The following is a 22,507-nucleotide window of genomic DNA, read 5'->3' on the forward strand; positions in this document are numbered from 1 at the left end:
CACACTTCCTTGCCAATGCAGCCAAAGCCTGTGAGGTTCAAATGCAGAGTAAGTCCCAGGTTACTTGAGCTTTTCCGCTCCAATCATGTCTCTGCCTCTGCCAGGATGTCACTGTTGTCAGGGACGTAAATTTGAAGCCTTTACAACTAGGCCCCCCTCCAGCACATCATCCCAACAAGAGCACATTCCCTGACCGGGAATCGAACCCGGGCCGCGGCGGTGAGAGCGCCGAATCCTAGCCACTAGACCATCAGGGAGCCTTTGGAAGAACCTCTCACCCACTTGGCAGCCAAGCCCCTTTGCCTGTCTTGGGCACAGGCAACGCTTCTAGAAGGCACGCCTGCTCAAGATCTTCTGTCAAATCTGGCAAGATTTGGCCTGTTGTTTTGTCCTTGGGGACATACTATTGCTGTGAATGGACTACGCTATATCCATGTCTAGGAAAGCACACTTAAACTCAGGCAACACATTGCACCTTTTGACACACTGGTTTCACTTAAAGGCAGGTCAGGTAAACATCAACTTGTTTTGCTCTCAAGCTTCATGTTCAGGCCTGCCAGGGAGGAGGGAGCTTGCAGCTGAGCGTGTGCATGTGGGTAGCAGAATGAATGTGCGCACCGAGGACTGTGCAACGAGGTTCCCCAGCCAGCTCTTTAGCAGCCATTCCCTAACCGGGAATCGAACCCGGGCCGCAGCGGTGAAAGCGCCGAATCCTAGCCACTAGACCAGGGATGTCCAACTCGTGCCATGGAGGGCCAAGAGGCTGCAGGTTTTCTTTCCAACCAAGAACTCCACCAGCTGATTCCACTGATTAGCCCCTGCTCTCTGCTTGAAGGTGAGGTAATCAGTGGAATCAGCTGGTGGAGTTCTTGGTTGGAAAGAAAACCTGCAGCCTCTTGGCCCTCCATGGCACGAGTTGGACATCCCTGCACTAGACCATTAGGGACATGCACATGGCCAGCAGCAGCCCTGGCCCAGAGAAAAAAGAAAACAGGATTTGTTCTGCAGCTGCACTCAAGTCAATCACACCAGGGAGAAAGTCTGCAAGACTTGTAATGTCATGTGCCGTTTTATGCTTCTCTAAGGAAATGGCCAGCACACTTCCTTGCCAATGCAGCCAAAGCCTGTGAGGTTCAAATGCAGAGTAAGTCCCAGGTTACTTGAGCTTTTCCGCTCCAATCTTGTCTCTGCCTGTGCCAGGATGTCACTGTTGTCAGGGACGTAAATTTGAAGCCTTTACAACTAGGCCCCTCTCCAGCACAACATCCCAGGAAGAGCACATTCCCTGACCGGGAATCGAACCCGGGCCGCAGCGGTGAGAGCGCCGAATCCTAGGCACTAGACCATCAGGGAGCCTTTGGAAGAACCTCTCGCCCACTTGGCAGCCAAGCCCCTTTGCCTGTCTTGGGCACAGGCAACGCTTCTAGAAGGCACGCCTCCTCAAGATCTTCTATCAAATCTGGCAAGATTTGGCCTGTTGTTTTGTCCTTGGGGACATACTATTGCTGTGAATGGACTACGCTATATCCATGTCTAGGAAAGCACACTTAAACTCAGGCCACACATTGCACCTTTTGACACACTGGTTTTACTTAAAGGCAGGTCAGGTAAACATCAACTTGTTTTGCTCTCAAGCTTCATGTTCAGGCCTGCCAGGGAGGAGGGAGCTTGCAGCTGAGCGTGTGCATGTGGGTAGCAGAATGAATGTGCGCAACGATGACTGTGCAACGAGGTTCCCCAGCCAGCTCTTAAGCAGCCATTCCCTAACCGGGAATCGAACCCGGGCCGCAGCGGTGAAAGCGCAGAAACCTAGCCACTAGACCATTAGGGACATGCACATGGCCAGCAGCAGCCCTGGCCCATAGAAAAAAGAAAACAGGATTTGTTCTGCAGCTGCACTCAAGTCAAACACACCAGGGAGAAAGTCTGCAAGACTTGTAATGTCATGTGCCGTTTTATGCTTCTCTAAGGAAATGGCCAGCACACTTCCTTGCCAATGCAGCCAAAGCCTGTGAGGTTCAAATGCAGAGTAAGTCCCAGGTTACTTGAGCTTTTCTGCTCCAATCATGTCTCTGCCTGTGCCAGGATGTCACTGTTGTCAGGGACGTAAATTTGAAGCCTTTACAACTAGGCCCCTCTCCAGCACATCATCCCAGCAAGAGCACATTCCCTGACCGGGAATCGAACCCGGGCCGCGGCGGTGAGAGCGCCGAATCCTAGCCACTAGACCATCAGGGAGCCTTTGGAAGAACCTCTCGCCCACTTGGCAGCCAAGCCCCTTTGCCTGTCTTGGGCACAGGCAACGCTTCTAGAAGGCACGCCTGCTCAAGATCTTCTGTCAAATCTGGCAAGATTTGGCCTGTTGTTTTGTCCTTGGGGACATACTATTGCTGTGAATGGACTACGCTATATCCATGTCTAGAAAAACACACTTAAACTCAGGCCACACATTGCACCTTTTGACACACTGGTTTCACTTAAAGGCAGGTCAGGTAAACATCAACTTGTTTTGCTCTCAAGCTTCATGTTCAGGCCTGCCAGGGAGGAGGGAGCTTGCAGCTGAGCGTGTGCATGTGGGTAGCAGAATGAATGTGCGCACCGAGGACTGTGCAACGAGGTTCCCCAGCCAGCTCTTAAGCAGCCATTCCCTAACCGGGAATCGAACCCGGGCCGCAGCGGTGAAAGCGCCGAATCCTAGCCACTAGACCATTAGGGACATGCACATGGCCAGCAGCAGCCCTGGCCCAGAGAAAAAAGAAAACAGGATTTGTTCTGCAGCTGCACTCAAGTCAATCACACCAGGGAGAAAGTCTGCAAGACTTGTAATGTCATGTGCTGTTTTATGCTTCTCTAAGGAAATGGCCAGCACACTTCCTTGCCAATGCAGCCAAAGCCTGTGAGGTTCAAATGCAGAGTAAGTCCCAGGTTACTTGAGCTTTTCCGCTCCAATCTTGTCTCTGCCTGTGCCAGGATGTCACTGTTGTCAGGGACGTAAATTTGAAGCCTTTACAACTAGGCCCCTCTCCAGCACAACATCCCAGGAAGAGCACATTCCCTGACCGGGAATCGAACCCGGGCCGCAGCGGTGAGAGCGCCGAATCCTAGCCACTAGACCATCAGGGAGCCTTTGGAAGAACCTCTCGCCCACTTGGCAGCCAAGCCCCTTTGCCTGTCTTGGGCACAGGCAACGCTTCTAGAAGGCACGCCTCCTCAAGATCTTCTGTCAAATCTGGCAAGATTTGGCCTGTTGTTTTGTCCTTGGGGACATACTATTGCTGTGAATGGACTACGCTATATCCATGTCTAGGAAAGCACACTTAAACTCAGGCCACACATTGCACTTTTTGACACACTGGTTTTACTTAAAGGCAGGTCAGGTAAACATCAACTTGTTTTGCTCTCAAGCTTCATGTTCAGGCCTGCCAGGGATGAGGGAGCTTGCAGCTGAGCGTGTGCATGTGGGTAGCAGAATGAATGTGCGCAACGATGACTGTGCAACGAGGTTCCCCAGCCAGCTCTTAAGCAGCCATTCCCTAACCGGGAATCGAACCCGGGCCGCAGCGGTGAGAGCGCCGAATCCTAGCCACTAGACCATCAGGGAGCCTTTGGAAGAACCTCTCGCCCACTTGGCAGCCAAGCCCCTTTGCCTGTCTTGGGCACAGGCAACGCTTCTAGAAGGCACGCCTGCTCAAGATCTTCTGTCAAATCTGGCAAGATTTGGCCTGTTGTTTTGTCCTTGGGGACATACTATTGCTGTGAATGGACTACGCTATATCCATGTCTAGGAAAGCACACTTAAACTCAGGCCACACATTGCACCTTTTGACACACTGGTTTCACTTAAAGGCAGGTCAGGTAAACATCAACTTGTTTAGCTCTCAAGCTTCATGTTCAGGCCTGTCAGGGAGGAGGGAGCTTGCAGCTGAGCGTGTGCATGTGGGTAGCAGAATGAATGTGCGCACCGAGGACTGTGCAACGAGGTTCCCCAGCCAGCTCTTAAGCAGCCATTCCCTAACCGGGAATCGAACCCGGGCCGCAGCGGTGAAAGCGCTGAATCCTAGCCACTAGACCATTAGGGACATGCACATGGCCAGCAGCAGCCCTGGCCCAGAGAAAAAAGAAAAAAGGATTTGTTCTGCAGCTGCAGTCAAGTCAATCACACCAGGGAGAAAGTCTGCAAGACTTGTAATGTCATGTGCCGTTTTATGCTTCTCTAAGGAAATGGCCAGCACACTTCCTTGCCAATGCAGCCAAAGCCTGTGAGGTTCAAATGCAGAGTAAGTCCCAGGTTACTTGAGCTTTTCCACTCCAATCATGTCTCTGCCTCTGCCAGGATGTCACTGTTGTCAGGGACGTAAATTTGAAGCCTTTACAACTAGGCCCCTCTCCAGCACATCATCCCAGCAAGAGCACATTCCCTGACCGGGAATCGAACCCGGGCCGCGGCGGTGAGAGCGCCGAATCCTAGCCACTAGACCATCAGGGAGCCTTTGGAAGAACCTCTCACCCACTTGGCAGCCAAGCCCCTTTGCCTGTCTTGGGCACAGGCAACGCTTCTAGAAGGCACGCCTGCTCAAGATCTTCTGTCAAATCTGGCAAGATTTGGCCTGTTGTTTTGTCCTTGGGGACATACTATTGCTGTGAATGGACTACGCTATATCCATGTCTAGGAAAGCACACTTAAACTCAGGCCACACATTGAACCTTTTGACACACTGGTTTCACTTAAAGGCAGGTCAGGTAAACATCAACTTGTTTTGCTCTCAAGCTTCATGTTCAGGCCTGCCAGGGAGGAGGGAGCTTGCAGCTGAGCGTGTGCATGTGGGTAGCAGAATGAATGTGCGCACCGAGGACTGTGCAACGAGGTTCCCCAGCCAGCTCTTAAGCAGCCATTCCCTAACCGGGAATCGAACCCGGGCCGCAGCGGTGAAAGCGCCGAATCCTAGCCACTAGACCATCAGGGAGCCTTTGGAAGAACCTCTTGCCCACTTGGCAGCCAAGCCCCTTTGCCTGTCTTGGGCACAGGCAACGCTTCTAGAAGGCACGCCTGCTCAAGATCTTCTGTCAAATCTGGCAAGATTTGGCCTGTTGTTTTGTCCTTGGGGACATACTATTGCTGTGAATGGACTACGCTATATCCATGTCTAGGAAAGCACACTTAAACTCAGGCCACACATTGCACCTTTTGACACACTGGTTTCACTTAAAGGCAGGTCAGGTAAACGTCAACTTGTTTAGCTCTCAAGCTTCATGTTCAGGCCTGCCAGGGAGGAGGGAGCTTGCAGCTGAGCGTGTGCATGTGGGTAGCAGAATGAATGTGCGCACCGAGGACTGTGCAACGAGGTTCCCCAGCCAGCTCTTTAGCAGCCATTCCCTAACCGGGAATCGAACCCGGGCCGCAGCGGTGAAAGCGCCGAATCCTAGCCACTAGACCAGGGATGTCCAACTCGTGCCATGGAGGGCCAAGAGGCTGCAGGTTTTCTTTCCAACCAAGAACTCCACCAGCTGATTCCACTGATTAGCCCCTGCTCTCTGCTTAAAGGTGAGGTAATCAGTGGAATCAGCTGGTGGAGTTCTTGGTTGGAAAGAAAACCTGCAGCCTCTTGGCCCTCCATGGCACGAGTTGGACATCCCTGCACTAGACCATTAGGGACATGCACATGGCCAGCAGCAGCCCTGGCCCAGAGAAAAAAGAAAACAGAATTTGTTCTGCAGCTGCACTCAAGTCAAACACACCAGGGAGAAAGTCTGCAAGACTTGTAATGTCATGTGCCGTTTTATGCTTCTCTAAGGAAATGGCCAGCACACTTCCTTGCCAATGCAGCCAAAGCCTGTGAGGTTCAAATGCAGAGTAAGTCCCAGTTTACTTGAGCTTTTCCGCTCCAATCATGTCTCTGCCTGTGCCAGGATGTCACTGTTGTCAGGGACGTAAATTTGAAGCCTTTACAACTAGGCCCCTCTCCAGCACATCATCCCAGCAAGAGCACATTCCCTGACCGGGAATCGAACCCGGGCCGCGGCGGTGAGAGCGCCGAATCCTAGCCACTAGACCATCAGGGAGCCTTTGGAAGAACCTCTTGCCCACTTGGCAGCCAAGCCCCTTTGCCTGTCTTGGGCACAGGCAACGCTTCTAGAAGGCACGCCTGCTCAAGATCTTCTGTCAAATCTGGCAAGATTTGGCCTGTTGTTTTGTCCTTGGGGACATACTATTGCTGTGAATGGACTACGCTATATCCATGTCTAGGAAAGCACACTTAAACTCAGGCCACACATTGCACCTTTTGACACACTGGTTTCACTTAAAGGCAGGTCAGGTAAACGTCAACTTGTTTAGCTCTCAAGCTTCATGTTCAGGCCTGCCAGGGAGGAGGGAGCTTGCAGCTGAGCGTGTGCATGTGGGTAGCAGAATGAATGTGCGCACCGAGGACTGTGCAACGAGGTTCCCCAGCCAGCTCTTAAGCAGCCATTCCCTAACCGGGAATCGAACCCGGGCCGCAGCGGTGAAAGCGCTGAATCCTAGCCACTAGACCATTAGGGACATGCACATGGCCAGCAGCAGCCCTGGCCCAGAGAAAAAAGAAAAAAGGATCTGTTCTGCAGCTGCAGTCAAGTCAATCACACCAGGGAGAAAGTCTGCAAGACTTGTAATGTCATGTGCCGTTTTATGCTTCTCTAAGGAAATGGCCAGCACACTTCCTTGCCAATGCAGCCAAAGCCTGTGAGGTTCAAATGCAGAGTAAGTCCCAGGTTACTTGAGCTTTTCCGCTCCAATCTTGTCTCTGCCTGTGCCAGGATGTCACTGTTGTCAGGGACGTAAATTTGAAGCCTTTACAACTAGGCCCCTCTCCAGCACATCATCCCAGCAAGAGCACATTCCCTGACCGGGAATCGAACCCGGGCCGCGGCGGTGAGAGCGCCGAATCCTAGCCACTAGACCATCAGGGAGCCTTTGGAAGAACCTCTCGCCCACTTGTCAGCCAAGCCCCTTTGCCTGTCTTGGGCACAGGCAACGCTTCTAGAAGGCACGCCTGCTCAAGATCTTCTGTCAAATCTGGCAAGATTTGGCCTGTTGTTTTGTCCTTGGGGACATACTATTGCTGTGAATGGACTACGCTATATCCATGTCTAGGAAAGCACACTTAAACTCAGGCCACACATTGCACCTTTTGACACACTGGTTTCACTTAAAGGCAGGTCAGGTAAACGTCAACTTGTTTAGCTCTCAAGCTTCATGTTCAGGCCTGCCAGGGAGGAGGGAGCTTGCAGCTGAGCGTGTGCATGTGGGTAGCAGAATGAATGTGCGCACCGAGGACTGTGCAACGAGGTTCCCCAGCCAGCTCTTAAGCAGCCATTCCCTAACCGGGAATCGAACCCGGGCCGCAGCGGTGAAAGCGCTGAATCCTAGCCACTAGACCATTAGGGACATGCACATGGCCAGCAGCAGCCCTGGCCCAGAGAAAAAAGAAAAAAGGATTTGTTCTGCAGCTGCAGTCAAGTCAATCACACCAGGGAGAAAGTCTGCAAGACTTGTAATGTCATGTGCCGTTTTATGCTTCTCTAAGGAAATGGCCAGCACACTTCCTTGCCAATGCAGCCAAAGCCTGTGAGGTTCAAATGCAGAGTAAGTCCCAGGTTACTTGAGCTTTTCCGCTCCAATCATGTCTCTGCCTCTGCCAGGATGTCACTGTTGTCAGGGACGTAAATTTGAAGCCTTTACAACTAGGCCCCCCTCCAGCACATCATCCCAACAAGAGCACATTCCCTGACCGGGAATCGAACCCGGGCCGCGGCGGTGAGAGCGCCGAATCCTAGCCACTAGACCATCAGGGAGCCTTTGGAAGAACCTCTCACCCACTTGGCAGCCAAGCCCCTTTGCCTGTCTTGGGCACAGGCAACGCTTCTAGAAGGCACGCCTGCTCAAGATCTTCTGTCAAATCTGGCAAGATTTGGCCTGTTGTTTTGTCCTTGGGGACATACTATTGCTGTGAATGGACTACGCTATATCCATGTCTAGGAAAGCACACTTAAACTCAGGCAACACATTGCACCTTTTGACACACTGGTTTCACTTAAAGGCAGGTCAGGTAAACATCAACTTGTTTTGCTCTCAAGCTTCATGTTCAGGCCTGCCAGGGAGGAGGGAGCTTGCAGCTGAGCGTGTGCATGTGGGTAGCAGAATGAATGTGCGCACCGAGGACTGTGCAACGAGGTTCCCCAGCCAGCTCTTTAGCAGCCATTCCCTAACCGGGAATCGAACCCGGGCCGCAGCGGTGAAAGCGCCGAATCCTAGCCACTAGACCAGGGATGTCCAACTCGTGCCATGGAGGGCCAAGAGGCTGCAGGTTTTCTTTCCAACCAAGAACTCCACCAGCTGATTCCACTGATTAGCCCCTGCTCTCTGCTTGAAGGTGAGGTAATCAGTGGAATCAGCTGGTGGAGTTCTTGGTTGGAAAGAAAACCTGCAGCCTCTTGGCCCTCCATGGCACGAGTTGGACATCCCTGCACTAGACCATTAGGGACATGCACATGGCCAGCAGCAGCCCTGGCCCAGAGAAAAAAGAAAACAGGATTTGTTCTGCAGCTGCACTCAAGTCAATCACACCAGGGAGAAAGTCTGCAAGACTTGTAATGTCATGTGCCGTTTTATGCTTCTCTAAGGAAATGGCCAGCACACTTCCTTGCCAATGCAGCCAAAGCCTGTGAGGTTCAAATGCAGAGTAAGTCCCAGGTTACTTGAGCTTTTCCGCTCCAATCTTGTCTCTGCCTGTGCCAGGATGTCACTGTTGTCAGGGACGTAAATTTGAAGCCTTTACAACTAGGCCCCTCTCCAGCACAACATCCCAGGAAGAGCACATTCCCTGACCGGGAATCGAACCCGGGCCGCAGCGGTGAGAGCGCCGAATCCTAGGCACTAGACCATCAGGGAGCCTTTGGAAGAACCTCTCGCCCACTTGGCAGCCAAGCCCCTTTGCCTGTCTTGGGCACAGGCAACGCTTCTAGAAGGCACGCCTCCTCAAGATCTTCTATCAAATCTGGCAAGATTTGGCCTGTTGTTTTGTCCTTGGGGACATACTATTGCTGTGAATGGACTACGCTATATCCATGTCTAGGAAAGCACACTTAAACTCAGGCCACACATTGCACCTTTTGACACACTGGTTTTACTTAAAGGCAGGTCAGGTAAACATCAACTTGTTTTGCTCTCAAGCTTCATGTTCAGGCCTGCCAGGGAGGAGGGAGCTTGCAGCTGAGCGTGTGCATGTGGGTAGCAGAATGAATGTGCGCAACGATGACTGTGCAACGAGGTTCCCCAGCCAGCTCTTAAGCAGCCATTCCCTAACCGGGAATCGAACCCGGGCCGCAGCGGTGAAAGCGCAGAAACCTAGCCACTAGACCATTAGGGACATGCACATGGCCAGCAGCAGCCCTGGCCCATAGAAAAAAGAAAACAGGATTTGTTCTGCAGCTGCACTCAAGTCAAACACACCAGGGAGAAAGTCTGCAAGACTTGTAATGTCATGTGCCGTTTTATGCTTCTCTAAGGAAATGGCCAGCACACTTCCTTGCCAATGCAGCCAAAGCCTGTGAGGTTCAAATGCAGAGTAAGTCCCAGGTTACTTGAGCTTTTCTGCTCCAATCATGTCTCTGCCTGTGCCAGGATGTCACTGTTGTCAGGGACGTAAATTTGAAGCCTTTACAACTAGGCCCCTCTCCAGCACATCATCCCAGCAAGAGCACATTCCCTGACCGGGAATCGAACCCGGGCCGCGGCGGTGAGAGCGCCGAATCCTAGCCACTAGACCATCAGGGAGCCTTTGGAAGAACCTCTCGCCCACTTGGCAGCCAAGCCCCTTTGCCTGTCTTGGGCACAGGCAACGCTTCTAGAAGGCACGCCTGCTCAAGATCTTCTGTCAAATCTGGCAAGATTTGGCCTGTTGTTTTGTCCTTGGGGACATACTATTGCTGTGAATGGACTACGCTATATCCATGTCTAGAAAAACACACTTAAACTCAGGCCACACATTGCACCTTTTGACACACTGGTTTCACTTAAAGGCAGGTCAGGTAAACATCAACTTGTTTTGCTCTCAAGCTTCATGTTCAGGCCTGCCAGGGAGGAGGGAGCTTGCAGCTGAGCGTGTGCATGTGGGTAGCAGAATGAATGTGCGCACCGAGGACTGTGCAACGAGGTTCCCCAGCCAGCTCTTAAGCAGCCATTCCCTAACCGGGAATCGAACCCGGGCCGCAGCGGTGAAAGCGCCGAATCCTAGCCACTAGACCATTAGGGACATGCACATGGCCAGCAGCAGCCCTGGCCCAGAGAAAAAAGAAAACAGGATTTGTTCTGCAGCTGCACTCAAGTCAATCACACCAGGGAGAAAGTCTGCAAGACTTGTAATGTCATGTGCTGTTTTATGCTTCTCTAAGGAAATGGCCAGCACACTTCCTTGCCAATGCAGCCAAAGCCTGTGAGGTTCAAATGCAGAGTAAGTCCCAGGTTACTTGAGCTTTTCCGCTCCAATCTTGTCTCTGCCTGTGCCAGGATGTCACTGTTGTCAGGGACGTAAATTTGAAGCCTTTACAACTAGGCCCCTCTCCAGCACAACATCCCAGGAAGAGCACATTCCCTGACCGGGAATCGAACCCGGGCCGCAGCGGTGAGAGCGCCGAATCCTAGCCACTAGACCATCAGGGAGCCTTTGGAAGAACCTCTCGCCCACTTGGCAGCCAAGCCCCTTTGCCTGTCTTGGGCACAGGCAACGCTTCTAGAAGGCACGCCTCCTCAAGATCTTCTGTCAAATCTGGCAAGATTTGGCCTGTTGTTTTGTCCTTGGGGACATACTATTGCTGTGAATGGACTACGCTATATCCATGTCTAGGAAAGCACACTTAAACTCAGGCCACACATTGCACTTTTTGACACACTGGTTTTACTTAAAGGCAGGTCAGGTAAACATCAACTTGTTTTGCTCTCAAGCTTCATGTTCAGGCCTGCCAGGGATGAGGGAGCTTGCAGCTGAGCGTGTGCATGTGGGTAGCAGAATGAATGTGCGCAACGATGACTGTGCAACGAGGTTCCCCAGCCAGCTCTTAAGCAGCCATTCCCTAACCGGGAATCGAACCCGGGCCGCAGCGGTGAAAGCGCCGAAACCTAGCCACTAGACCATTAGGGACATGCACATGGCCAGCAGCAGCCCTGGCCCAGAGAAAAAAGAAAAAAGGATCTGTTCTGCAGCTGCAGTCAAGTCAATCACACCAGGGAGAAAGTCTGCAAGACTTGTAATGTCATGTGCCGTTTTATGCTTCTCTAAGGAAATGGCCAGCACACTTCCTTGCCAATGCAGCCAAAGCCTGTGAGGTTCAAATGCAGAGTAAGTCCCAGGTTACTTGAGCTTTTCTGCTCCAATCATGTCTCTGCCTCTGCCAGGATGTCACTGTTGTCAGGGACGTAAATTTGAAGCCTTTACAACTAGGCCCCTCTCCAGCACATCATCCCAGCAAGAGCACATTCCCTGACCGGGAATGGAACCCGGGCCGCGGCGGTGAGAGCGCCGAATCCTAGCCACTAGACCATCAGGGAGCCTTTGGAAGAACCTCTCGCCCACTTGGCAGCCAAGCCCCTTTGCCTGTCTTGGGCACAGGCAACGCTTCTAGAAGGCACGCCTGCTCAAGATCTTCTGTCAAATCTGGCAAGATTTGGCCTGTTGTTTTGTCCTTGGGGACATACTATTGCTGTGAATGGACTACGCTATATCCATGTCTAGGAAAGCACACTTAAACTCAGGCAACACATTGCACCTTTTGACACACTGGTTTCACTTAAAGGCAGGTCAGGTAAACATCAACTTGTTTTGCTCTCAAGCTTCATGTTCAGGCCTGCCAGGGAGGAGGGAGCTTGCAGCTGAGCGTGTGCATGTGGGTAGCAGAATGAATGTGCGCACCGAGGACTGTGCAACGAGGTTCCCCAGCCAGCTCTTAAGCAGCCATTCCCTAACCGGGAATCGAACCCGGGCCGCAGCGGTGAAAGCGCCGAATCCTAGCCACTAGACCAGGGATGTCCAACTCGTGCCATGGAGGGCCAAGAGGCTGCAGGTTTTCTTTCCAACCAAGAACTCCACCAGCTGATTCCACTGATTAGCCCCTGCTCTCTGCTTGAAGGTGAGGTAATCAGTGGAATCAGCTGGTGGAGTTCTTGGTTGGAAAGAAAACCTGCAGCCTCTTGGCCCTCCATGGCACGAGTTGGACATCCCTGCACTAGACCATTAGGGACATGCACATGGCCAGCAGCAGCCCTGGCCCAGAGAAAAAAGAAAACAGGATTTGTTCTGCAGCTGCACTCAAGTCAAACACACCAGGGAGAAAGTCTGCAAGACTTGTAATGTCATGTGCCGTTTTATGCTTCTCTAAGGAAATGGCCAGCACACTTCCTTGCCAATGCAGCCAAAGCCTGTGAGGTTCAAATGCAGAGTAAGTCCCAGGTTACTTGAGCTTTTCTGCTCCAATCATGTCTCTGCCTGTGCCAGGACCTCACTGTTGTCAGGGACGTAAATTTGAAGCCTTTACAACTAGGCCCCTCTCCAGCACATCATCCCAGCAAGAGCACATTCCCTGACCGGGAATCGAACCCGGGCCGCGGCGGTGAGAGCGCCGAATCCTAGCCACTAGACCATCAGGGAGCCTTTGGAAGAACCTCTCGCCCACTTGGCAGCCAAGCCCCTTTGCCTGTCTTGGGCACAGGCAACGCTTCTAGAAGGCACGCCTCCTCAAGATCTTCTGTCAAATCTGGCAAGATTTGGCCTGTTGTTTTGTCCTTGGGGACATACTATTGCTGTGAATGGACTACGCTATATCCATGTCTAGGAAAGCACACTTAAACTCAGGCCACACATTGCACTTTTTGACACACTGGTTTTACTTAAAGGCAGGTCAGGTAAACATCAACTTGTTTTGCTCTCAAGCTTCATGTTCAGGCCTGCCAGGGAGGAGGGAGCTTGCAGCTGAGCGTGTGCATGTGGGTAGCAGAATGAATGTGCGCACCGAGGACTGTGCAACGAGGTTCCCCAGCCAGCTCTTAAGCAGCCATTCCCTAACCGGGAATCGAACCCGGGCCGCAGCGGTGAAAGCGCCGAATCCTAGCCACTAGACCATTAGGGACATGCACATGGCCAGCAGCAGCCCTGGCCCAGAGAAAAAAGAAAACAGGATTTGTTCTGCAGCTGCACTCAAGTCAATCACACCAGGGAGAAAGTCTGCAAGACTTGTAATGTCATGTGCCGTTTTATGCTTCTCTAAGGAAATGGCCAGCACACTTCCTTGCCAATGCAGCCAAAGCCTGTGAGGTTCAAATGCAGAGTAAGTCCCAGGTTACTTGAGCTTTTCCGCTCCAATCTTGTCTCTGCCTGTGCCAGGATGTCACTGTTGTCAGGGACGTAAATTTGAAGCCTTTACAACTAGGCCCCTCTCCAGCACAACATCCCAGGAAGAGCACATTCCCTGACCGGGAATCGAACCCGGGCCGCGGCGGTGAGAGCGCCGAATCCTAGGCACTAGACCATCAGGGAGCCTTTGGAAGAACCTCTCGCCCACTTGGCAGCCAAGCCCCTTTGCCTGTCTTGGGCACAGGCAACGCTTCTAGAAGGCACGCCTCCTCAAGATCTTCTATCAAATCTGGCAAGATTTGGCCTGTTGTTTTGTCCTTGGGGACATACTATTGCTGTGAATGGACTACGCTATATCCATGTCTAGGAAAGCACACTTAAACTCAGGCCACACATTGCACTTTTTGACACACTGGTTTTACTTAAAGGCAGGTCAGGTAAACATCAACTTGTTTTGCTCTCAAGCTTCATGTTCAGGCCTGCCAGGGATGAGGGAGCTTGCAGCTGAGCGTGTGCATGTGGGTAGCAGAATGAATGTGCGCAACGATGACTGTGCAACGAGGTTCCCCAGCCAGCTCTTAAGGAGCCATTTCCCAACCGGGAATCGAACCCGGGCCGCAGCGGTGAAAGCGCCGAAACCTAGCCACTAGACCATTAGGGACATGCACATGGCCAGCAGCAGCCCTGGCCCAGAGAAAAAAGAAAACAGGATTTGTTCTGCAGCTGCACTCAAGTCAAACACACCAGGGAGAAAGTCTGCAAGACTTGTAATGTCATGTGCCGTTTTATGCTTCTCTAAGGAAATGGCCAGCACACTTCCTTGCCAATGCAGCCAAAGCCTGTGAGGTTCAAATGCAGAGTAAGTCCCAGGTTACTTGAGCTTTTCCGCTCCAATCATGTCTCTGCCTCTGCCAGGATGTCACTGTTGTCAGGGACGTAAATTTGAAGCCTTTACAACTAGGCCCCTCTCCAGCACATCATCCCAGCAAGAGCACATTCCCTGACCGGGAATCGAACCCGGGCCGCGGCGGTGAGAGCGCCGAATCCTAGCCACTAGACCATCAGGGAGCCTTTGGAAGAACCTCTCGCCCACTTGGCAGCCAAGCCCCTTTGCCTGTCTTGGGCACAGGCAACGCTTCTAGAAGGCACGCCTGCTCAAGATCTTCTGTCAAATCTGGCAAGATTTGGCCTGTTGTTTTGTCCTTGGGGACATACTATTGCTGTGAATGGACTACGCTATATCCATGTCTAGGAAAGCACACTTAAACTCAGGCAACACATTGCACCTTTTGACACACTGGTTTCACTTAAAGGCAGGTCAGGTAAACATCAACTTGTTTTGCTCTCAAGCTTCATGTTCAGGCCTGCCAGGGAGGAGGGAGCTTGCAGCTGAGCGTGTGCATGTGGGTAGCAGAATGAATGTGCGCACCGAGGACTGTGCAACGAGGTTCCCCAGCCAGCTCTTAAGCAGCCATTCCCTAACCGGGAATCGAACCCGGGCCGCAGCGGTGAAAGCGCCGAATCCTAGCCACTAGACCAGGGATGTCCAACTCGTGCCATGGAGGGCCAAGAGGCTGCAGGTTTTCTTTCCAACCAAGAACTCCACCAGCTGATTCCACTGATTAGCCCCTGCTCTCTGCTTGAAGGTGAGGTAATCAGTGGAATCAGCTGGTGGAGTTCTTGGTTGGAAAGAAAACCTGCAGCCTCTTGGCCCTCCATGGCACGAGTTGGACATCCCTGCACTAGACCATTAGGGACATGCACATGGCCAGCAGCAGCCCTGGCCCAGAGAAAAAAGAAAACAGGATTTGTTCTGCAGCTGCACTCAAGTCAAACACACCAGGGAGAAAGTCTGCAAGACTTGTAATGTCATGTGCCGTTTTATGCTTCTCTAAGGAAATGGCCAGCACACTTCCTTGCCAATGCAGCCAAAGCCTGTGAGGTTCAAATGCAGAGTAAGTCCCAGGTTACTTGAGCTTTTCTGCTCCAATCATGTCTCTGCCTGTGCCAGGACCTCACTGTTGTCAGGGACGTAAATTTGAAGCCTTTACAACTAGGCCCCTCTCCAGCACATCATCCCAGCAAGAGCACATTCCCTGACCGGGAATCGAACCCGGGCCGCGGCGGTGAGAGCGCCGAATCCTAGCCACTAGACCATCAGGGAGCCTTTGGAAGAACCTCTCGCCCACTTGGCAGCCAAGCCCCTTTGCCTGTCTTGGGCACAGGCAACGCTTCTAGAAGGCACGCCTCCTCAAGATCTTCTATCAAATCTGGCAAGATTTGGCCTGTTGTTTTGTCCTTGGGGACATACTATTGCTGTGAATGGACTACGCTATATCCATGTCTAGGAAAGCACACTTAAACTCAGGCCACACATTGCACTTTTTGACACACTGGTTTTACTTAAAGGCAGGTCAGGTAAACATCAACTTGTTTTGCTCTCAAGCTTCATGTTCAGGCCTGCCAGGGAGGAGGGAGCTTGCAGCTGAGCGTGTGCATGTGGGTAGCAGAATGAATGTGCGCACCGAGGACTGTGCAACGAGGTTCCCCAGCCAGCTCTTAAGCAGCCATTCCCTAACCGGGAATCGAACCCGGGCCGCAGCGGTGAAAGCGCCGAATCCTAGCCACTAGACCATTAGGGACATGCACATGGCCAGCAGCAGCCCTGGCCCAGAGAAAAAAGAAAACAGGATTTGTTCTGCAGCTGCACTCAAGTCAATCACACCAGGGAGAAAGTCTGCAAGACTTGTAATGTCATGTGCCGTTTTATGCTTCTCTAAGGAAATGGCCAGCACACTTCCTTGCCAATGCAGCCAAAGCCTGTGAGGTTCAAATGCAGAGTAAGTCCCAGTTTACTTGAGCTTTTCCGCTCCAATCATGTCTCTGCCTGTGCCAGGATGTCACTGTTGTCAGGGACGTAAATTTGAAGCCTTTACAACTAGGCCCCTCTCCAGCACAACATCCCAGGAAGAGCACATTCCCTGACCAGGAAACGAACCCGGGCCGCGGCGGTGAGAGCGCCGAATCCTAGGCACTAGACCATCAGGGAGCCTTTGGAAGAACCTCTCGCCCACTTGGCAGCCAAGCCCCTTTGCCTGTCTTAGGCACAGGCAACGCTTCTAGAAGGCACGCCTCCTCAAGATCTTCTGTCGAATCTGGCAAGATTTGGCCTGTTGTTTTGTCCTTGGGGACATACTATTGCTGTGAATGGACTACGCTATATCCATGTCTAGGAAAGCACACTTAAACTCAGGCCACACATTGCACTTTTTGACACACTGGTTTTACTTAAAGGCAGGTCAGGTAAACATCAACTTGTTTTGCTCTCAAGCTTCATGTTCAGGCCTGCCAGGGATGAGGGAGCTTGCAGCTGAGCGTGTGCATGTGGGTAGCAGAATGAATGTGCGCAACGATGACTGTGCAACGAGGTTCCCCAGCCAGCTCTTAAGCAGCCATTCCCTAACCGGGAATCGAACCCGGGCCGCAGCGGTGAAAGCGCCGAAACCTAGCCACTAGACCATTAGGGACATGCACATGGCCAGCAGCAGCCCTGGCCCAGAGAAAAAAGAAAACAGGATTTGTTCTGCAGCTGCACTCAAGTCAATCACACCAGGGAGAAAGTCTGCAAGACTTGTAATGTCATGTGCCGTTTTATGCTTCTCTAAGGAAATGGCCAGCACACTTCCTTGCCAATGCAGCCAAAGCCTGTGAGGTTCAAATGCAGAGTAAGTCCCAGGTTACTTGAGCTTTTCCGCTCCAATCATGTCTCTGCCTATGCCAGGATGTCACTGTTGTCAGGGACGTAAATTTGAAGCCTTTACAACTAGGCCCCTCTCCAGCACATCATCCCAGCAAGAGCACATTCCCTGACCGGGAATCGAACCCGGGCCGCGGCGGTGAGAGCGCCGAATCCTAGCCACTAGACCATCAGGAAGCCTTTGGAAGAACCTCTCGCCCACTTGGCAGCCAAGCCCCTTTGCCTGTCTTGGGCACAGGCAACGCTTCTAGAAGGCACGCCTGCTCAAGATCTTCTGTCAAATCTGGCAAGATTTGGCCTGTTGTTTTGTCCTTGGGGACATACTATTGCTGTGAATGGACTACGCTATATCCATGTCTAGGAAAGCACACTTAAACTCAGGCAACACATTGCACCTTTTGACACACTGGTTTCACTTAAAGGCAGGTCAGGTAAACATCAACTTGTTTTGCTCTCAAGCTTCATGTTCAGGCCTGCCAGGGAGGAGGGAGCTTGCAGCTGAGCGTGTGCATGTGGGTAGCAGAATGAATGTGCGCACCGAGGACTGTGCAACGAGGTTCCCCAGCCAGCTCTTTAGCAGCCATTCCCTAACCGGGAATCGAACCCGGGCCGCAGCGGTGAAAGCGCCGAATCCTAGCCACTAGACCAGGGAGGTCCATTGTGCCATGGAGGGCCAAGAGGCTGCAGGTTTTCTTTCCAACCAAGAACTCCACCAGCTGATTCCACTGATTAGCCCCTGCTCTCTGCTTGAAGGTGAGGTAATCAGTGGAATCAGCTGGTGGAGTTCTTGGTTGGAAAGAAAACCTGCAGCCTCTTGGCCCTCCATGGCACGAGTTGGACATCCCTGCACTAGACCATTAGGGACATGCACATGGCCAGCAGCAGCCCTGGCCCAGAGAAAAAAGAAAACAGGATTTGTTCTGCAGCTGCACTCAAGTCAATCACACCAGGGAGAAAGTCTGCAAGACTTGTAATGTCATGTGCCGTTTTATGCTTCTCTAAGGAAATGGCCAGCACACTTCCTTGCCAATGCAGCCAAAGCCTGTGAGGTTCAAATGCAGAGTAAGTCCCAGGTTACTTGAGCTTTTCCGCTCCAATCTTGTCTCTGCCTGTGCCAGGATGTCACTGTTGTCAGGGACGTAAATTTGAAGCCTTTACAACTCGGCCCCTCTCCAGCACAACATCCCAGGAAGAGCACATTCCCTGACCGGGAATCGAACCCGGGCCGCGGCGGTGAGAGCGCCGAATCCTAGGCACTAGACCATCAGGGAGCCTTTGGAAGAACCTCTCGCCCACTTGGCAGCCAAGCCCCTTTGCCTGTCTTAGGCACAGGCAACGCTTCTAGAAGGCACGCCTCCTCAAGATCTTCTGTCGAATCTGGCAAGATTTGGCCTGTTGTTTTGTCCTTGGGGACATACTATTGCTGTGAATGGACTACGCTATATCCATGTCTAGGAAAGCACACTTAAACTCAGGCCACACATTGCACTTTTTGACACACTGGTTTTACTTAAAGGCAGGTCAGGTAAACATCAACTTGTTTTGCTCTCAAGCTTCATGTTCAGGCCTGCCAGGGATGAGGGAGCTTGCAGCTGAGCGTGTGCATGTGGGTAGCAGAATGAATGTGCGCAACGATGACTGTGCAACGAGGTTCCCCAGCCAGCTCTTAAGCAGCCATTCCCTAACCGGGAATCGAACCCGGGCCGCAGCGGTGAAAGCGCCGAAACCTAGCCACTAGACCATTAGGGACATGCACATGGCCAGCAGCAGCCCTGGCCCAGAGAAAAAAGAAAACAGGATTTGTTCTGCAGCTGCACTCAAGTCAAACACACCAGGGAGAAAGTCTGCAAGACTTGTAATGTCATGTGCCGTTTTATGCTTCTCTAAGGAAATGGCCAGCACACTTCCTTGCCAATGCAGCCAAAGCCTGTGAGGTTCAAATGCAGAGTAAGTCCCAGGTTACTTGAGCTTTTCTGCTCCAATCATGTCTCTGCCTGTGCCAGGATGTCACTGTTGTCAGGGACGTAAATTTGAAGCCTTTACAACTAGGCCCCTCTCCAGCACATCATCCCAGCAAGAGCACATTCCCTGACCGGGAATCGAACCCGGGCCGCGGCGGTGAGAGCGCCGAATCCTAGCCACTAGACCATCAGGAAGCCTTTGGAAGAACCTCTCGCCCACTTGGCAGCCAAGCCCCTTTGCCTGTCTTGGGCACAGGCAACGCTTCTAGAAGGCACGCCTGCTCAAGATCTTCTGTCAAATCTGGCAAGATTTGGCCTGTTGTTTTGTCCTTGGGGACATACTATTGCTGTGAATGGACTACGCTATATCCATGTCTAGGAAAGCACACTTAAACTCAGGCCACACATTGCACCTTTTGACACACTGGTTTTACTTAAAGGCAGGTCAGGTAAACATCAACTTGTTTTGCTCTCAAGCTTCATGTTCAGGCCTGCCAGGGAGGAGGGAGCTTGCAGCTGAGCGTGTGCATGTGGGTAGCAGAATGAATGTGCGCACCGAGGACTGTGCAACGAGGTTCCCCAGCCAGCTCTTAAGCAGCCATTCCCTAACCGGGAATCGAACCCGGGCCGCAGCGGTGAAAGCGCCGAATCCTAGCCACTAGACCATTAGGGACATGCACATGGCCAGCAGCAGCCCTGGCCCAGAGAAAAAAGAAAACAGGATTTGTTCTGCAGCTGCACTCAAGTCAATCACACCAGGGAGAAAGTCTGCAAGACTTGTAATGTCATGTGCCGTTTTATGCTTCTCTAAGGAAATGGCCAGCACACTTCCTCCCGTCTGTTCCTCCCGCCAGATGTTCTCCTGGAAAGCTAGACTTTTAACGAGTTTTTATAGTTTTTTGTTTAACCTTGTTTTAACCTTTTAGCTGGATTTGATACATTTTAAACTGGGCCTCAGTTCTCAGCCACAAGAACAATCATTTCGGCTGATTTTAGTACAAAATTTCTGCGGCTCGTCACCTCGGCGCCAACAAGACCCGGAAGAGTGGGTCTAAAAGCTTTTAAAATCTCTAAATGGCTGTGTGTGTGGAATGAAAAAGAGAAAACTCACGGCTGGAAGAAAAACTCTCCCGTTTGCAAAAGGATGTCCGGGAAAAGGACAAGCTGCTGGAGGGCTTTATATCCATAGCCTCGGCTCAGGCAAAACACATTTCACTTATGCAGGCCTCCAGGATCTCCGGCCTGTCGCCCTCAGCTCTGGCTCCTCAGCTGGTCTCGGCCTCCGCTGCCACGCTACCCTGGGTAGTCTCCCTGCACTCCTCCGCCAACGAGCCGGCCGAGGGCCCGGCACGATCAATCCGCTCCCCCGCGCCGCGGCACTGCGCGGAGCCGGCAGGCTGCTACACCACCTCTCCCAACACGGACGGGGTCAGTCAGGGTCTGAGGCCGCCGGAGGACTCCGATGCTGTCATGGAAGGGGGATTCCCATCGCACCCTGCCCACTGCTCTACACCGAAGCCGCAGGGGCACCAAGCCTGGTCTGAGGTTGTGCAACGCGGACGGAGGACCATCGCGGTGGGGGGAGCGCCTTCACCACCTCGCCTCTCCCTTTCCAACCGCTTCTCGGCCCTGAAAGATGGGGCTCAAGTCCGCGCCGCTGATCCTGCCCCTGCACGGGCTCCTCCATCCCCGTCAGAATCAGCACAAGTGGAGGCGGCTCCCTCCTCTGCTGCGTCGGCTCCGCGGATGGCCACCTCGAGCCAGGCTGCGCCACGCTCCTCGACCGGGATGCAGCGCCGCCGGCTGCTTAAGGAGGCCGTTTCCAGACACTCGGGGGTGCTCCCCCCGTCTTCAAACACCCTCACTCCACCTGGTACGTCGGCGTCAACCTTCACACATGTGAAACACCCGATCTCTGAAGGCATCACCGCGCGCTCTTCATTGCGCTCTTCTCCTCGTCCTCTTCTCCCCCCCACCACGTTGATCATCGGAGACTCCATAACCAGGTACATCAGGTTTTTTAACGCCATTACTCACTCTTTTCCTGGTGCCACCGTTCCCGTTATTCTGGACAAACTCCTCCATTTACTCCCCTCCCTCCCCTCCTCTGTCTCGAAGATCGTGGTGCACGTCGGCTCTAATGACACCTCCAAAAAGCAGTCCGAAGTCACAAAGAGTGATTTTAACTTGCTTTTTAACGTTCTCAAGGACACTGGAAAGACAGTTTTTATCTCTGGCCCGATCCCCACACTTGGTCGTGGAGCAGAACGTTTTAGCAGGCTACTCAGCCTCCACACCTGGCTTCAACTCACCTGCCCCACCCTCAACTTTTATTTTATTGACAATTTTGATCTCTTCTGGGACCGAGCATCCCTTTTTAGACATGATGGGATCCATCCCAACAGGCGGGGTAGCCAAATGCTTTCGCACAATCTCCAGTACAAAATCCACTCCTCACCGGTTTGACAGTCTGCTCTCAGCAGCTCATCCTCCCACAAACAGGTCACCCCCTCCCCTCCGCTCAGTATCACCTGTTCATCACAAAGCACACCAATAATCCCCGCCCACTCACCTGCCAATCCCCCTTTTCCTCTGCTCCCTAAGTTTGGTTACATCAGTAGTTCTTTAATTCCTGTTCACATCACCTCCTCTCGTCCTCACTTTCACCCAGTCAGGAACTGTATCCCCTCAAACCTCATCCTCGTTCCCCTGCTTCCACAGCTACCCTGCCCTGCTTTTAACAGCAAACCTGCAAACTGTGGACTTTTAAACATCAGGTCACTCAATAACAAAACATTTTTATGTCATGATTTTATTTCCCAAAACTGCTTGGACTTTTTTATTTTAACAGAAACTTGGCTCACTCCGGACAGTTACACCTCTCTCATTGAAGCTACCCCCCCTGGTTTTACTCACCTCCATCAACCCCGGCTGTCAGGTCGGGGAGGGGGGGTGGCTGTCATATACAAGAAGGATTTTAAATGCACCCCCATCACCCTCAGTACCTTCAGTTCGTTTGAGCACCTTGCTGTTATTGTTCAATTGAAAGACCCTGTCCTGATTTTAGTCATCTATAGACCTCCAAAACCTAACACTGTTTTTATTCAAGAGTTTTCAGAGTTTTTATCCCTTTTTATGTGTAAATTTGATAAAATTCTTATTGTAGGGGATTTTAATGTACACGTTTGTTGTCCCTCTCATCCAATGACCGCTGATTTTATTGAAACTCTGGACTCTTTTAATCTAACCCAGGCAATACAGGAACCAACCCATGTAAAGGGACATTGCCTAGATTTGGTTTTATCTTCTGGACTTAGTCCTGTTGGGTTTTTAACTAAGGATATCTGTGTGTCAGACCACAAACTGGTTTTATTCTCTGTGGTTTTATCCCAGCCTTCTTTCACCGATCA

At 52.0% G+C, this 22,507-nt stretch overlaps 32 non-coding genes across 32 annotated transcripts; all 32 read right to left on the bottom strand.

Annotated features, from left to right (window-relative positions):
• Positions 1 to 185: 185 nt before the first annotated feature.
• On the bottom strand, positions 186 to 257 carry trnae-cuc (transfer RNA glutamic acid (anticodon CUC)). Its single transcript has one exon. It is a non-coding gene; the product is annotated as a tRNA-Glu (tRNA).
• A 1,024-nt stretch (positions 258 to 1,281) lies between these two features.
• Positions 1,282 to 1,353, bottom strand: trnae-cuc (transfer RNA glutamic acid (anticodon CUC)). Its single transcript has one exon. It is a non-coding gene; the product is annotated as a tRNA-Glu (tRNA).
• Positions 1,354 to 2,166: 813 nt separating this feature from the next.
• Positions 2,167 to 2,238, bottom strand: trnae-cuc (transfer RNA glutamic acid (anticodon CUC)). Its single transcript has one exon. It is a non-coding gene; the product is annotated as a tRNA-Glu (tRNA).
• Positions 2,239 to 2,644: 406 nt separating this feature from the next.
• Positions 2,645 to 2,716, bottom strand: trnae-uuc (transfer RNA glutamic acid (anticodon UUC)). Its single transcript has one exon. It is a non-coding gene; the product is annotated as a tRNA-Glu (tRNA).
• Positions 2,717 to 3,051: 335 nt separating this feature from the next.
• trnae-cuc (transfer RNA glutamic acid (anticodon CUC)) lies at positions 3,052 to 3,123 on the bottom strand. The gene has a single exon. It is a non-coding gene; the product is annotated as a tRNA-Glu (tRNA).
• Positions 3,124 to 3,529: 406 nt separating this feature from the next.
• trnae-cuc (transfer RNA glutamic acid (anticodon CUC)) lies at positions 3,530 to 3,601 on the bottom strand. The gene has a single exon. It is a non-coding gene; the product is annotated as a tRNA-Glu (tRNA).
• Positions 3,602 to 4,007: 406 nt separating this feature from the next.
• On the bottom strand, positions 4,008 to 4,079 carry trnae-uuc (transfer RNA glutamic acid (anticodon UUC)). Its single transcript has one exon. It is a non-coding gene; the product is annotated as a tRNA-Glu (tRNA).
• A 335-nt stretch (positions 4,080 to 4,414) lies between these two features.
• On the bottom strand, positions 4,415 to 4,486 carry trnae-cuc (transfer RNA glutamic acid (anticodon CUC)). Its single transcript has one exon. It is a non-coding gene; the product is annotated as a tRNA-Glu (tRNA).
• A 406-nt stretch (positions 4,487 to 4,892) lies between these two features.
• Positions 4,893 to 4,964, bottom strand: trnae-uuc (transfer RNA glutamic acid (anticodon UUC)). Its single transcript has one exon. It is a non-coding gene; the product is annotated as a tRNA-Glu (tRNA).
• A 1,024-nt stretch (positions 4,965 to 5,988) lies between these two features.
• On the bottom strand, positions 5,989 to 6,060 carry trnae-cuc (transfer RNA glutamic acid (anticodon CUC)). The gene has a single exon. It is a non-coding gene; the product is annotated as a tRNA-Glu (tRNA).
• A 406-nt stretch (positions 6,061 to 6,466) lies between these two features.
• On the bottom strand, positions 6,467 to 6,538 carry trnae-uuc (transfer RNA glutamic acid (anticodon UUC)). Its single transcript has one exon. It is a non-coding gene; the product is annotated as a tRNA-Glu (tRNA).
• A 335-nt stretch (positions 6,539 to 6,873) lies between these two features.
• On the bottom strand, positions 6,874 to 6,945 carry trnae-cuc (transfer RNA glutamic acid (anticodon CUC)). Its single transcript has one exon. It is a non-coding gene; the product is annotated as a tRNA-Glu (tRNA).
• Positions 6,946 to 7,351: 406 nt separating this feature from the next.
• On the bottom strand, positions 7,352 to 7,423 carry trnae-uuc (transfer RNA glutamic acid (anticodon UUC)). Its single transcript has one exon. It is a non-coding gene; the product is annotated as a tRNA-Glu (tRNA).
• A 335-nt stretch (positions 7,424 to 7,758) lies between these two features.
• Positions 7,759 to 7,830, bottom strand: trnae-cuc (transfer RNA glutamic acid (anticodon CUC)). The gene has a single exon. It is a non-coding gene; the product is annotated as a tRNA-Glu (tRNA).
• Positions 7,831 to 8,854: 1,024 nt separating this feature from the next.
• On the bottom strand, positions 8,855 to 8,926 carry trnae-cuc (transfer RNA glutamic acid (anticodon CUC)). Its single transcript has one exon. It is a non-coding gene; the product is annotated as a tRNA-Glu (tRNA).
• Positions 8,927 to 9,739: 813 nt separating this feature from the next.
• On the bottom strand, positions 9,740 to 9,811 carry trnae-cuc (transfer RNA glutamic acid (anticodon CUC)). The gene has a single exon. It is a non-coding gene; the product is annotated as a tRNA-Glu (tRNA).
• Positions 9,812 to 10,217: 406 nt separating this feature from the next.
• Positions 10,218 to 10,289, bottom strand: trnae-uuc (transfer RNA glutamic acid (anticodon UUC)). Its single transcript has one exon. It is a non-coding gene; the product is annotated as a tRNA-Glu (tRNA).
• A 335-nt stretch (positions 10,290 to 10,624) lies between these two features.
• Positions 10,625 to 10,696, bottom strand: trnae-cuc (transfer RNA glutamic acid (anticodon CUC)). The gene has a single exon. It is a non-coding gene; the product is annotated as a tRNA-Glu (tRNA).
• Positions 10,697 to 11,102: 406 nt separating this feature from the next.
• trnae-uuc (transfer RNA glutamic acid (anticodon UUC)) lies at positions 11,103 to 11,174 on the bottom strand. The gene has a single exon. It is a non-coding gene; the product is annotated as a tRNA-Glu (tRNA).
• A 335-nt stretch (positions 11,175 to 11,509) lies between these two features.
• trnae-cuc (transfer RNA glutamic acid (anticodon CUC)) lies at positions 11,510 to 11,581 on the bottom strand. The gene has a single exon. It is a non-coding gene; the product is annotated as a tRNA-Glu (tRNA).
• Positions 11,582 to 12,605: 1,024 nt separating this feature from the next.
• On the bottom strand, positions 12,606 to 12,677 carry trnae-cuc (transfer RNA glutamic acid (anticodon CUC)). The gene has a single exon. It is a non-coding gene; the product is annotated as a tRNA-Glu (tRNA).
• Positions 12,678 to 13,083: 406 nt separating this feature from the next.
• Positions 13,084 to 13,155, bottom strand: trnae-uuc (transfer RNA glutamic acid (anticodon UUC)). The gene has a single exon. It is a non-coding gene; the product is annotated as a tRNA-Glu (tRNA).
• A 335-nt stretch (positions 13,156 to 13,490) lies between these two features.
• On the bottom strand, positions 13,491 to 13,562 carry trnae-cuc (transfer RNA glutamic acid (anticodon CUC)). The gene has a single exon. It is a non-coding gene; the product is annotated as a tRNA-Glu (tRNA).
• Positions 13,563 to 14,375: 813 nt separating this feature from the next.
• On the bottom strand, positions 14,376 to 14,447 carry trnae-cuc (transfer RNA glutamic acid (anticodon CUC)). Its single transcript has one exon. It is a non-coding gene; the product is annotated as a tRNA-Glu (tRNA).
• A 1,024-nt stretch (positions 14,448 to 15,471) lies between these two features.
• Positions 15,472 to 15,543, bottom strand: trnae-cuc (transfer RNA glutamic acid (anticodon CUC)). The gene has a single exon. It is a non-coding gene; the product is annotated as a tRNA-Glu (tRNA).
• A 406-nt stretch (positions 15,544 to 15,949) lies between these two features.
• Positions 15,950 to 16,021, bottom strand: trnae-uuc (transfer RNA glutamic acid (anticodon UUC)). The gene has a single exon. It is a non-coding gene; the product is annotated as a tRNA-Glu (tRNA).
• Positions 16,022 to 16,834: 813 nt separating this feature from the next.
• Positions 16,835 to 16,906, bottom strand: trnae-uuc (transfer RNA glutamic acid (anticodon UUC)). The gene has a single exon. It is a non-coding gene; the product is annotated as a tRNA-Glu (tRNA).
• A 335-nt stretch (positions 16,907 to 17,241) lies between these two features.
• trnae-cuc (transfer RNA glutamic acid (anticodon CUC)) lies at positions 17,242 to 17,313 on the bottom strand. Its single transcript has one exon. It is a non-coding gene; the product is annotated as a tRNA-Glu (tRNA).
• A 1,022-nt stretch (positions 17,314 to 18,335) lies between these two features.
• trnae-cuc (transfer RNA glutamic acid (anticodon CUC)) lies at positions 18,336 to 18,407 on the bottom strand. Its single transcript has one exon. It is a non-coding gene; the product is annotated as a tRNA-Glu (tRNA).
• A 406-nt stretch (positions 18,408 to 18,813) lies between these two features.
• On the bottom strand, positions 18,814 to 18,885 carry trnae-uuc (transfer RNA glutamic acid (anticodon UUC)). Its single transcript has one exon. It is a non-coding gene; the product is annotated as a tRNA-Glu (tRNA).
• A 335-nt stretch (positions 18,886 to 19,220) lies between these two features.
• trnae-cuc (transfer RNA glutamic acid (anticodon CUC)) lies at positions 19,221 to 19,292 on the bottom strand. Its single transcript has one exon. It is a non-coding gene; the product is annotated as a tRNA-Glu (tRNA).
• Positions 19,293 to 19,698: 406 nt separating this feature from the next.
• trnae-uuc (transfer RNA glutamic acid (anticodon UUC)) lies at positions 19,699 to 19,770 on the bottom strand. Its single transcript has one exon. It is a non-coding gene; the product is annotated as a tRNA-Glu (tRNA).
• Positions 19,771 to 22,507: the final 2,737 nt, after the last annotated feature.

This window comes from Halichoeres trimaculatus, unplaced genomic scaffold (genome assembly GCF_033239565.1).
Source record: "Halichoeres trimaculatus isolate MK-OKI-2021-1 unplaced genomic scaffold, fHalTri1.1 fHalTri1_scaffold_4, whole genome shotgun sequence".
NCBI classification, from domain to species: domain Eukaryota; kingdom Metazoa; phylum Chordata; class Actinopteri; order Labriformes; family Labridae; genus Halichoeres; species Halichoeres trimaculatus.